This window comes from Armigeres subalbatus, chromosome 3 (assembly GCF_024139115.2).
Source record: "Armigeres subalbatus isolate Guangzhou_Male chromosome 3, GZ_Asu_2, whole genome shotgun sequence".
Taxonomy (NCBI): domain Eukaryota; kingdom Metazoa; phylum Arthropoda; class Insecta; order Diptera; family Culicidae; genus Armigeres; species Armigeres subalbatus.
In genome coordinates, this window is record NC_085141.1 from 267,545,342 (window position 1) to 267,559,994 (window position 14,653).

Here is a 14,653-nt window from a genome sequence, read left to right on the forward strand (position 1 = left end):
TATTATCAAAACGTAAGGGGCTTGCGAACGAAAATCGCACAACTTCGTTTACTGCTTGCCAGCTGTGATTATGATGTACTGGTATTCACGGAAACCTGGCTGCGGGGCGATATCGACAGTGCTGAATTATCAGCCGATTACGCATTCTTTCGCTGTGATCGAAGTGCAGCAACGAGTCAGCTTACTCGTGGCAGAGGGGTTTTAATTGCAATTAAACGTCATTTGCGATGCGAGGGTATTTCGTCGTCAAATTGCGAAAGACTGGAACAAGTTGCAGTTCGCGTGAGGACGCTCGATCGATGTTCGATCAGCATTATTGCAGTTTACCTCCCACCAAGCACGAGCGATGATTTATACTCCATCCACGCGAACGCCGTGCAGCATCTCGTAAGCTGCACATCCGAGACCGATAATTTTCTGTCTTTGGGTGATTCCAACTTACCGAATCTACGACGGCAGCTTGGGGACGAGATAAATGGTTACGTTCCGTCAAATATTTGTTCAGATCAAGAACATTCTCTCATCGACATCATGTTTGCTACTGGCCTACGGCAAGTCAATGGTGTACCGAATATCAATGGCAGGCTACTTGATTTAGTTTTCGCTAGTTCACCGGAGCATCAGCTCCACTCATGCCCATCGATAATCACCACACACCATTTGTTTTACTTCTCGGCGTGAGTAACAGTAACCTGGTCGCTTCTGATGATCACGACAATTATTTAAAATATGACTTCAGCGCATGTGATTTCCATCAGTTAAACGAAGCTTTCGCTAATACTGAGTGGGACTCTCTATTGCGTTTCGAAAATCTCGACATCGTTTCTTTCTAACAAAAACTGAGGGAGACAGAGAAACCCTTCGGACCTCGTTAAGCCGATTTCACTTCTATTCAACCAGTCGTTGCGGGAAAAGTCATTCCCGACTTCATGGAAGACTGCTTTCGTCGTTCCTATTCACAAGTCAGGGAACATTAATAGAGTAACGAATTATCCATACTGTGCAGTTTAAGCAAAGTTTTCGAAAAGCTGATGCACAAATGTTTTAAGAGGAACTTTTGCTACAACTTTTATGATGAATCAAACCTTATATGTTGTGCGGTGGATAAAATATTTTTTTATCTCACTTTTAGGGGGATTCATCAGTAAGCTAAATACTTCCAAAAAATCGCATTACCTTACTGATAGAATGTCTCGAAGACAACATTACGCTAAATTGCATAAAAAAGGGCTGCAAAATGGTGGGTTGACATCAAGGAAGGAGCGCCCAACAGAGCTCTGGTCCCCACAAGTTCCTATCTCACGCTTCCACGGGTCGTCCGATGACAAAAGACCGCCAGCTAAGGGTTGTGTATTTAGCTGGAAGTGCAGCCTGGGCACTGTTATCCTTCTGACATCAGCTAGTGTAAGAAGGTACGCCTCGAGCGTCTGTTCACCAGGAGGTGCGATTCAAACAGCCTCTGCCTGATACTCAGCGGTTGATTAACGAAACGCTGTATCGCGTCAACTATACCTAAGGTGGCAGCCCCATCATCGCGATGTAGGTAAGCGACCCCGGTAAGGTAGCTTACTGAAGCCTCTCAAATACCACGAAAAATGGTGATAGAAGAAAAAGAGAACGTTATTTTTAGCAACCGACCCGGCAACGAAATAATGACTATGATTAGAAACTCGGTACCTGGAATGTCAGGACCCTAAACGAACCTGGATGAGTGAGCATTCTGGCTTGTGAACTGCAGAAGGTTGGAGTGAACGTGGCCGCTATTCAAGAAGTCCGATGGCCTAGATCCGGAGAACTTGAATTCCGAGCCGTGGACCCCACGACCAACGCTGCATTCAAGTATAACATCTATCACAGCGGCGGCGGAAAAGCAGAGCAGGGAATTGGTTTCGTAGTGATTGGCAAGCAGATGAAACGAGTGATGCGGTGGAAACCCATTAGCGAACGAATCTGTGTGTTGAGGATACGGGTCAAATTCTTCAATAACAGCCTAATCAACGTTTACGCACCGACAAACGATAAATCCGACGACGTGAAGGACACGTTTTATGAATGTCTTGATAAGGCCTATGGAGAGTACCCAAAGTATGACGTGAAAATTGTTATCGGAGACGCTAACGCTCAGGTCGGTAGAGAGGACTTTTCCGTCCCATAATCGGTAGGGAGAGCCTTCAGCTACGGCCTACAGCTAGTAAATTTCGCTGCTGCCAGAGGGATGGCCATCAGTAGCACCTGCTTTGCACGAAAGAATATCCGAAAACACACCTGGAGACACCCAAATGGTGAAACTTGCAACCAGATAGACCATGTTCTGGTGGATGGGCGCCATTTCTCGGATGTTATCGATGTGCGGACATTCAGAGATCCGAACATTGACTCTGATCACTACCTCGTTGTCAGTAAAATTCGATCACGGTTGTCAACTGTATCGAACGAAAGATCACAGCGAACGATGCGTTACAATATCCAGCGATTGTCGGCGGAAGGAGTATCGGCTGAGTACCGCCAGAAGCTCGACGAACGGATAAGTGCAATCAACGTTAGCGACAACATCAACGATCTATGCGAGTCGATCCATGGAGCGGTGAGCACAACAGCACGAGAAGTGGTAGGCACTGCACAGAGGCGACCCAGGACGGGTTGGTTCAATGTGGAGTGTCAGAGAGTGACAGACGAGAAGAACGTTGCCAGAAGCCTGATTTTGGTATCGGGTACCCGATCGAATAGAGATCGGTAAAAGGAAGCAAGAGCAGCCAAAAAACGAACCCACCGCAGGAAGAAGAAAGAATATGAAGAACAAATGATTAGCGAGGCGCAGGAAAAAATGGAGCAGAACAATATGCGGAGGTTCTATGAGTCTGTCAATGGCGTGCGGAGAAAGACAGCGCCATCTCCCGTCATGTGCAACGACCAACAAGGGAATTTGCTTACAGATAAAACCGAAGTGGCTACCAGGTGGAAGCAACACTTCGAGACTTTGTTGAATAGTGGAAGTGACGGTGCATCGATGAGCAGAATAAATATTAGCGATGATGGACAAGCTGTGGAGTCGCCTACACTAGATGAGGTTAAAAAAGCTGTTAAAGAGCTGAAAAACAATAAGGCTGCGGGGAAGGACCAGCTCCCGGCTAAACTTCTCAAACATGGCAATGAGCAGCTTTATGAAGTTCTGCACCATATTATGTCGAAAATATGGGAAGACGAGGAAATGCCTGCTAGCTGGTTGGACGGCCTCATTTGCCATCTCTTTAAGAAAGGGCACAGACTGGTGTGCGCCAATTACCGAGGAAAAACCCTCCTTAATTCGGCGTACAAAATTATGTCCCGTATTCTGTTCAACAGATTGAGACCGCTTGAAGAGTCCTTCGTCGGCGAATACCAAGCAGGTTTTCGTGAGGGCCGATCAACGACGGATCAAATGTTTACCCTGAAACAAATCCTTGATAAATTCCGGGAGTACTTGCAGACACATCATCTGATTATTGATTTCCAGGCGGCGTACGATTCAGTGAAACGGAATGAATTATAGCAAATTATGCTAGAACATGGTTTTCCGGCGAAACTGATACGGCTGATTCGTATTACGTTGGACGGATCGAAATCAAGTGTAAGGGTTGCGGATGAAATATCGACGTCATTTGTTACCTTAGATGGATTAAAGCAGGGTAATGCACTCTCGAATCTACTGTTCAATATAGCGCTCGAGGGAGCGATTAGGAGAGCTGGTGCGCAAAGAAGCGATACCATTATCACAAGATCGCATATGCTCCTGGAATTTGCGGACGATATCGATATTATCGGGATTGATCGCCGTGCCGTGGAAGAGACTTTTGTGCCTTTTAAGAGGGAGACAGCGAGGATTGGACTCACGATCAATACCAGCAAAACGAAGTATATGGTCGCTGGCCATCAACGTGGGTTCATTAGTGGTGGTGGTAGCGAAATGGTGCTGGATGGTGAAAAGTTTGAAGTGGTAGAAGAATTTGTGTATCTTGGAACATTAGTGAAGTGCGATAATGATGTTACCCGCGAGGTGAAAATGCGTATAGAAGCTGCAAATAGGGCTTATTACGAACTTCGTAACCAGCTTAAGTCCCGTAGTCTGCAAACGAAACCAAAACTCGCGCTGTATACTAATCTGATTCTTCCGATGGCTTTATACGGCCATGAAACATGGACGTTAAAGGAGGCTGATCAGAGAGCTTTCGTAAGGTGCTGCGGACAATACTCGGCGGTAAACAGGAGAACGGTATCTGGCGACGTCGCATGAATCGCGAGTTGTACCAGGTGTATAAAAAAGGGCTAGATATTATTAAGCTTATTCAACACGGCAGACTACGGTGGGCTGGTCAAGTTGTTCGTATTCCAGAAGAACGTCAAGCAAAGATAATATTTAGTAGAGAACCCGGAAGAGGCCGCGGGCTTCGTGGAAGGCCGCGTACACGATGGCTTTTTGCACTTGAAGAGGACCTGAGGGCGCTCAATGTTCAGGGCGATTGGAAGCGATTGCCCCAGGATCGAGTCCAGTGGAGAAGGATACTCCATTCGGCGTAGGTTCAAGTAAGTATTAAATAAATGCGCTGAAAACACGATTTTAGCCACTGTGCGCACTGGGGCATTGCCATCTTGCAGCTCAATGTCGATTAACAATTTCCAAGATTAGTTTACATAGAACTAATTATAGCTAGGAAATACCGACTATCAACAACATTTCAGTTGGTTTCGCACATTGTACATTACTTCTTCATTTCTGTAGTTGCAACGTTCTGCTATCATTTTAGTATAGAGAATGTATTTTCGATGCGTATTAATACAATTTCATTTTTCCCGTTTTTTCAAAATATTTTCTTGTTCCACTCACGTCTCAGAACGTGACCGCTGATTATAACAATTATACGAATTAATCATCTAAAAAAATATTCAAAATCAAGATTCGCATGACAGTCGTCTGATAAACAATTTCCAAGAAAAAACCAAATACAATATTCGTTCAGTTCAAGCACTTAGTCAGATATCCGTTGCGAAGCTCACACGGTAAGTCGAATATACAAACATTGCGCCCCGCACGTGTACGCTACATACATAATATTCATGGCGACCCTGCTGATTCACCGCTGGTACTGCTGAAACGCCACCGCGCCAGCCAGCCGGTAGAACGATGGAATCGGTAAGGAAAGTTGGCGATATTAATATTCTAACGTTTGTAGTGCGGTTGCCGTCATTTGGCGCCAGACTTACTGACTGCTTACCTTTATTATTTCGCCTTACTTTCAATTGTACTTTCGCCGATCGGCGACCAGCCCGGCAGGGTGAGTGGGCGGTGGGTGTGAAAGAGGGTGCCATAGCCCAACAAGAGGCTTCTTCAAACAATTGAAATAGGGTGAGAAGAGTCCAAAATGCACCACTTGAGCTTTTTCGGTGGTTTCACAAATGTAAACAAGAATATCAACTATTTCAATGTGCAGATGGAAAACAATTGTCTCCTGTTCAAAGCAACAAGATTTTTATTAATTTAAATAAATTTTGAAAATGGACCTGGGACAAAACGTCCGAATGGTGGTGTAAAACGACTCAATTGCATGTAAAATGACGGTGAACGCATGGTTGCTTGTTTTGTCTAAATGGATTGAACGACAATTATAGGGGTGAGGTGATAGATTCAAAAAGCTTAAATAAGTGAAGCCATTTTACCCCGTGAGTACGATATACACTGTTCTACCCTACTGTGGGCAGTGCGGATTGTGGCGGAGAGCTACGGAAATTTCCGTTCGTTACGGCATTTTATTACTCAGTGGAAATGAAAAGGATTGGAGGGGGTAATATCCTCTGTACCATGTGCCGCAGAATCGAGGTGTTGCTGGTAACAACAGCAGAAAATTAATGCGATGTTTTCGTAGTTCTCTTGCAGTGAACTGAATTAGATTTTCTAATTTTGGATGTCTTTATGGCTATTTACCGATGTATATTTTTATACAATTCAAAGAAATGGTAATCACAACAAGGATATTCAGATCCACATCAATTATGGTGTAGACTTGTGATTGTTACTTTTCAACGGATTGATTATTAAATGCTATCTGCGTCATGGATATTGTACTAATTTCTAGTCGACCATTTGAAACATAATAATTATCCACAATATTTTTCTTTCGAATCACAGGTTCATTAGTCCAGCATCATAACATTTGTAATTTGTAATAACATTGGAACTTTCGCACTTAAATGTGTGAATTTAAGCAACACTTCACCATTTCACCGCACTCACTTCATACTGAATTGGCTTCTCTCATTTCTCAGATGGGACACTTAGTACACAACTAATCCAACCCAAGATAACGGAAAAAGTTTTGATTAGAGAGCAACAAACTGACCGGTAGCAATGCAGAATAAGTACTGGCAACTACAGGAGCCAATCACATATAACGCTTCAATGTCGCCAAGCTGCTAATACACACCAAGCAGTTTTTACGATATTGATAAACATATAATAAAGAAGTTTTTGTTAGTACAGCTTTGACCCCTCATTCGCAAGACTGTGTGTCATAACCATAACTTATCAGATGCAACATATTGAAGGTGACTCATCATAATTCGGTGTAATCTTCTTCTTTTTTGGAAGAAGTGATTTGCATGATATGCTGAGTAAAACTGTTAATCCGCAGAACAAACTCGTAAATTTTGCAGAACGATATCATATAAGCTGGTTCGAATTTATCTAAAAATAGTTTTATTTTTTAGGGCTTCGCATTGATATCAATGCAAACGTAAAACCGAAAAAAAAATCCAAGATTTAAAATGGGGATGAATCCTGTCACGGGACACAACGGCCTGTCAATAAAACCTGTATAAATAGTAAACTATCTTCGAGTATGCTCTTGTCTGCCAGACTCCCTCTATATGATGCTAATAAATAAATTAGGAAGCTATAAACCCGACCTTTATCAAAACGGCCCTCCAACTTGGCTCTGGACACACCCACCAATCTGATTTCGCTATGCTCCGCAGTGTTCCAAAGCCCCATAAAACTAATCCTCGGCTAATCTAATAATCACTCTAATCGTGCCTACGACCACCGACAAACAATACGCCATGCCATATGGAGGTTTCCTTATGAAGCTATAAATGGGATATTGTTCCCACCGCACTCGGTGCCAAACCGTGCACCTACAAATAAATAAACAAACGAGATAGACCGACAATTCTGGCTTTGTTTTATCACTTTTATCTATTCTGGCCGGGTCGACGGAAGCGAGCTGAATGTGGGTAGGCGAGGAGTTGATGTTATCCGCAGATCACAATTATGTTGAATCGAGAAGGTGTTTGTGTGGGTGCATAGCATGCAGAACGCCCGGGGACTGGTCAGCAATAAAAAAAAGGCAAATTGACTAAATGAGAATGACAGCGTGAAGTGATTTAATTTGATAAATTGATTAATGGCGAGCGTGACTTGTAGCGTTGACCAACTGCGTTGCTTTATGACTCATGAGTAGAAATCGTAGGTACTTTTCGTTTCGATGAGAAGAAATCAAACGGAGCTCTATTTTCATAGTTTATGGGAAAACTTGGGTTAAACACATCTTTCACTTTACCACTCTTTCTAAGGAACGAACATGAAAGATAAAGGAAAATTACGCCTATTTCATGAAATTTCTTTTTAGTTTCATTGCTTTTACACCTCACTCATTTTCGCGAAAAATTTCGATTAGCTGTTTATAAGATCGGGTCACAATTATGCAGGCATAATTGTGTGAAATAATGAGTTTAATTTATATTTTCGTTTTTTTGGGCATGTCTAGTCACTGAACACACACTATTTGAAACTAAGCGTTGACCGATTTGCTTGAAACAAGTTGCATTCGATGGGGAATTATGTCGCATTGTTTTCTGTTGGAAATTTGTCGCAATTTATGGGCAAAATATATTTTTTTACAATTAACAAAAAAGGCACCGCTACACTCACAAAAAAATCCGCATAATATTCATGAGTTGACACATGGATTTTTGCAATGGGGTTAGCGAAATGGATTCCATAGAGGGATGTAAGTGACATTTTGACAAATATTGAGTTGACTACAGCAAAAAATACTTTGGTTCTCAAGCTTTGCAGCAATTTGTTGATATAGGCGATGTTTATCAAGAATGTGAAAATTCACAGAAAATTAGTAATTGTTTTAACTTCCATATAATTTGTATGAAGCGAAAAAATATTGAAAAAATTTGCACCCATTTTTCTCAAAACCAACTTTTTGTCACTCACACCCCTTTGCGTTTGACCCCCTCAATTGATGACTCCAGTGATGGACTTGAACTTGTTATTATCTCAATAATTGAAGGTTGTTTGAAATTAGTCAGTGGCATGAGTGATGCAAAAACTAAGAGAAGGGTATAGAATCGATCACATTCCAATGTAAATAGTTAACGACAGCGCAAGGTCATTGAAAACATGGCATTTTCCATAAGACATAACTAGAAAAAATCTTCATCTACTCGGCGCCTCGAATCGTAGACCTTTAGATCCGCAGGTCCTGGCACTACCACATAGCCCACTCTAGTTCCATACCAGTGGGTTGAGCATACTGGATGACATTTCTCAAAAACCATAGTCAACTTTGTTTTGCCATGGGGGGAATGGTCTTGCTTGACTACCCTATTCAAATGTTGAGTATTTCACAAAAACTGCATTATTACATGCCGAAGATTATTTTTCAGAATAAAGTGATGTATGGACGAAACTTCCGCAACACTCGATGGAAATAAACGTAAAAGTTGAATTAGGCACATATTGAAAATTTATACTACCACCAGAAGCACCTAAATTTATTTTTCAGGTTTTTGTGCATTTTTAGCAGCAAAATCTACTAAACAGTCATAGAATAAGCCCTCTAAACATCCTAGTATCAATGACAAAGTGGAAGATAATAGTCTAAAGAAGCTAGGAACGACTAATGCTTCAATTATGTGGAGTAAAATTGTTGCATTCAGACGACATTTCTATGAAAAAGTCTGAAAAATCACAAATCTCGTTTGATGCATCTCTAAATCTTCATGGATTTGGCTGATAATTGGTCAGGAGACTCCATTTGAAATACTCATTGAAATAGAGGGGTGGCACTTTGAATCTGAAATACTTTTGAAAATGGTGAACAGATCTAATATAAATGAATGTAGTGAATGTAAATAAATGGAGAAAAATTAAATCCATTTACCCTAAGTGCAATTTTAGACCTTTCTTGTGTGATTGTTTTCAAAATCCTGCCTAATGTACGAAAAAGGCATTATCACTGCTAGGTGAATTTAACTGAGTTTTTTTGGTCGAAAACCATTCGGCTGAATGCCATTTGGCCGAAGCTCACTAGGCCGAAAGTTGTTTGGCCGAATATACCATTTGGCAAAACAGATCATTAGGCGGAAAGTCATTTGGACGAATAGGTCATTTGGCCGAACAGGTCATTCGAACGAACAGGTCTTTTGGCTGAACAAGTTATTTGGCCTGACAAGTAATTTTTCCGAACAGGTCATTTAGCCAAACATGTCATTTTGCCGATCAGGTATTTTGACCGAACAAGTACACAGGATTCGGTTTTTACACATTTTTTTTGCTCGTAGTTTTGATCGTGTGTCTTCATTTTGCCACCAAAGTCTTTGCAACATATTTCCAAAAATCATAAATAATTCAAAGAAAAATCAAATGGTAATTAATATGAGTTGAACTTGAAGATTTAGGATGAGTGAAAAATTGAGAAAATATAAATCGTGTGAAAACAGAATCCAGTGTAATTTGGCCTAACAAGTCATTTTGACGAACAGGTTTTTTGGCCGAACAGATCATTTTGCCGAACAGGGTATTTGGCCGACCAGGTAATTTGGCAGAACAGGTCATTTGGTCGAACAAGTAATTTTGCCAAACAGGTCATTTTACCAAACAGGTCATTTGCCCAAACAGGACATTTGGCTCAACCAGTCATTTTGCCGAACAGGTCATTTGGCCAAACAGGTCTTTTGTCCGAAAAGGTAAATTTGCCAAACAGGTCATTTGGTCGAACACATCATTTGGCCGAACAGGTCATTTGGTTGAACAGGTCATTTGACCGAACATGTCATTTGACCCAATAAGTAATTTTGCCGAACAGGTTATTTGACCAAGCAGGTCATTTTGCCAAATAGGTCTTTTGGCCCAACAAGTAATTTTGTCGAACAGGTCATTTTACCAAACAGGTCATTTGGCCAAACAGTAAATATGGCCCAACAAGTCATTTTTCCGTACAGGTCGTTTGGCCAAACAGGTCTTTTGTCCGAAAAGGTCATTTTGCCGAACAGGTCTTTTGGCCGAACAGGTCATTTGGCTGAATAGAATCACTAGAATGAATTACCCAGATCTGATCCATTCAACGAAGTGTTTCATTTTTCCAATCTCTAATTGGAATGCAAGACCATCAGAAAATCGAAGCATGTCAAGCCTTAACGGCAATATAATAAAACATAGTGACATTTTCAAATACGGGTCATTTTCGATTATTCATTTTAAATATTTCGAAGTAGGTAAACCAGTTTCAATCTCCCTTTATCATGTTCTAAATTATTATAAGTATGCTGAAACCATCCATAAAATACGACATGAAAAAAAAACAAAAATATTACAAAATTGATTTTTTTTTACTTTTGATGGGCTACAGCTCTTCGGTGAACCTACGCCGAATTAAGTATCCTTCTTCACTGGACTCGATCCTGGGCCAATCGCTTCCAGTCACCCTGAACATTGAGCGCCCTCGGGTCCTCTTCAATTGCAAAAAAGCCATCGTGTACGCGACCTTTCACGAAGCCTGTGGCCTCTTCCATGTTCTCTACTAAATATTATCTTCGCTTGACGTTCTTCCGGCATACGAACAACGTGACCAGCCCACCGTGGTCTGCCGTGTTGAATAAGCTTAATAATATCCAGCCCGTTCTACACCTGGTACTCGTGATTCATGCGACGCCGCCAGATACCATTCTCCTATTTACCGCCTAGTATTGTCCGCAGCACCTTACGCTCAAACACTCCTAAAGTTCTCCGATCAGCCTCCTTTAACGTCCATGTTTCATGGCCGTATGAAGCCACCGGAAGAATCAAAGTAGTATACAGCGCAAGTTTTGTTTTCGTTTGTAGACTACGGGACTTAAGCTGGTTCCGAACTCCTTGATAAGCCTTATTTGCAGCTGCTATACGCATTTTCACCTCGCGGGTAACATCATTATCGCACGTCACTAATGTTCCAAGATACACACATTCTTCTACCACTTCAAATTTTTCACCATTCAGCACCATTTCGCTACCACCACCACTAATGAGCCACGTTGATTGCCAGCGACCATATACTTCGTTTTGCTGGTATTGATCGTGAGTCCAATCCTCGCTGTCTCCCTCTTAAAAGGCACAAAAGCAGGCATTGCAATTGATCCCATCATTCGATCTTCTGAGCAAAGATACTGATGATATGCTGGGATATCGATCTTAGTTATCTATCTGCTCAGTAAACAAAGTGCAATGTTCGCCATGGAGAAAAGTTTTTTCACTGCCTTTGTTGTAGCAACGCCCTCGCAACGTGAACAAACCCCGAACCGCGCTGGCTATCAGGATCATCATCAATTGCTCAAATGATAATATCTTTCCAGAGTGCTCTTTGATTAGAGATAATATCTTTGCACAAGCAAATATGATATCCTGTGCTCAGATGATATTGCAATGCCTGCACAAAAGCCTGTTCCACAGCACGGCGATCAATCCCGATAATATCGATATCGTCCACAAATCCCAGGAGCATATGCGATCTTGTGATTATGGTACCACTGCTTTGCACACCAGCTCTCCTAATCGCTCCCTCGAGCGCTATATTGAACAGTAGATTCGAGAGTTCATCACCCTGCTTTAATCCATCTAAGGTAACAAATGACGTCGATATTTCATCCGCAACCCTTACACTTGATTTCGATCCGTCCAACGTTATACGAATCAGCCGTATCAAATTCGTCGGAAAACCATGTTCAAGCATAATTTGCCATAATTCATTCCGTTCACTGAATCGTATGCCGCCTTGAAATCAATAAACAGATGATGTGTCTGCAAGTTGTGCTCCCGGAATTTATCAAGGATTTGTCTCAGGGTAAACATTTGATCCGTCGTTGATCGGCCGTCACGAAAACCAGCTTGGTATTCGCCGACGAAGGACTCTTCAAGCGGTCTCAATCTGTTGAACAGAATACGGGACATAATTTTGTACGCCGAATTAGGAGGGTTATTCCTCGGTAATTGGCGCACTCCAGTCTGTGACCTTTCTTAAAGAGAGAGAGTGAGAAGCTGCCTTCATCGGGAGTATATCTGGTACCGAAGCATAAGTCCTCATCTTCATTGTTTCATTCATCCAAGCCCTGCTCATCAGACCTTTTTTTCTTTCTCACAAAACGATTACTTTGCAAAAATCATCATGAGTAAGCATTTTCTGCTCGTGAGAATAAATGAGAATTACAATCCCTGCTTATGAATTATCATTTCATCATTCTTTACGGACGAATTTTTTTGACGTGGATCTAATGTCTAGAAGATCTAGGTAGGCTGACCATACGTACCGTATTTAACGGGACAGTACTGTTTTTCTGACCTTATTGTACTGTTCCGTCGTAATCGAAAAATACTCAATCTGTCCCGTTTTTTCATTGACTTTACAAAATAACTCTGAAATTTTATTCAAACGAACTCAATATTGTTGGTAGAAAACAAAAAAAAACACAACAAAAATGTATAGAAACCCATCAAAAAAGTGTAAAATTTAAAAAGAAAACTGGGTAACGTTATTTATGTTGCTGTCAAAAGAATGTTATCTATGTCGCAATGTATTTTCCGGAGAAAGGCCGTTTGGTCGAAAACCATTCGGCTGAATGCCACGAGGCCGAAAGTTGTTTGGGCGAATATACCATTTGGCCTAACATACCATTTGGCCGACTAGATCATTTTTGGCCAAACAGGTCATTTGGCCGAACAGGTTTTTATGTACTAACAGGTCTTTTGGCCAAACAGGTCGTTTGGCGTCTTTTGGCCAAATAGGTCATTTGGCCGAACAGGTCATTTGATGGCCGAAAGACCTGTTTGGCCAAATAACATATTCGCCAACATGACTTGTTCGGCCAAATGACCTATTTGGCCAAATAAAATATTCAGCCGAAAGACTTGTTTGTCTAAATGACCTGAGTAGCCAAATGACTTGTTCGGACAAATGAGCTATTCGGCCGAATCACCTATTTTGCCAAATGACTTGTTCGGACAAATGACCTGTTCGGCCATATCACCTATTTGGCCAAATAACCTATTGTCCAAATGAACTATTTGGCCAAATGATCTATTTGGCTGAATGACCTATTCATCCAAATGACCAATTCGGCCGAATGACCTGTTCGGCCAAATGACCTATTCGGCCAAACGACCTATTCGGCCATATGATCTTTTCCCACCAAATGACCTATTCGGCCTAATGACCTGTTCGGCGTTCGCTTCCGATCCGGCAGGGACGAGACGACGTGGAGCGCAGCGAGCGAGATGGGCAGACCAGGTGCAAAACGACTTGGCGAGCGTGGGGCGTATTCGAGGATGGAGAGATGCGGCCTCAAACCGTGTATTGTGGCGTCAAATTGTTGATTCAGTGTTATCTGTTTAGATGTAGACTAAATAAATGAATGAATGACCTGTTCGGCCAAATGACCAACTGATCTATTTGGCCAAATAATATATTCAGCCGAATGACCTATTTGGTCAAATAATTTATTCGACCGAAAGACTTGTTTGTCCAAATGAACTGTGTGGCTAAATAACTTATTCGAACAAATGACCTATTTGCCCAATTGCTTTCGGCCGAATGGGTTTCGAACAAACGATCCTTCCCTGTATTTCCATTGATCGATTTTTCTCAATATTCTCAACATTTATCATTCCTCCGGAAGATTTTTTCATACAGATACATTTCAATTTGTTTCTGCTTATTCAAAAGGCATTGAAATTAGGCCAAAGTCATCAGTGGATTAACCGGAACAAGTAACTTGGTAGAAGATATGGGCGTTCAGATCCAGAACCGTTGAAATAATCCGCGGATCTTTCAAGTGAGTGAATGATTTGTAGCTCACTTTTTGGAAGATCCGGTTCATCAGATAAGCAAATTATATGCTTGTAAGTGAGAGAGGGGTGAAATTATTGTATTTACGGGTCAAAAGTGTGGTGCTGAATGACAGGACCCGATCCGTATGAAAAATCCGGATCACCAGAGCGAATGAACCAGATCGGATCCGGTCTACGAAGTGATCGATCTTGCACATCTCTACTTGAGCATCAAAGAATTAAGACATGTCACGCCTTAACGTATAAAATGGAGTAACAATTTCAAGTTCGGCTAATTTCCGATTATTTATTTTAAATATTTCAAAGTAGGTAAACCTATTTCATTTCATTTCTTGCTTTATCATATATTTTTAAGATTTTTGAGTTTTTCAAAAACTCACAAATCATTCAAAGTGTTTCTGCATAATTATAAGTTTGTTGAAATCATTCATTGAAAAAAAAAGTCATGAAAAAATAATTTACAAAAATAATACAAAATTGACTCCAAAATAAAATACGCTATTCAAGCACCAG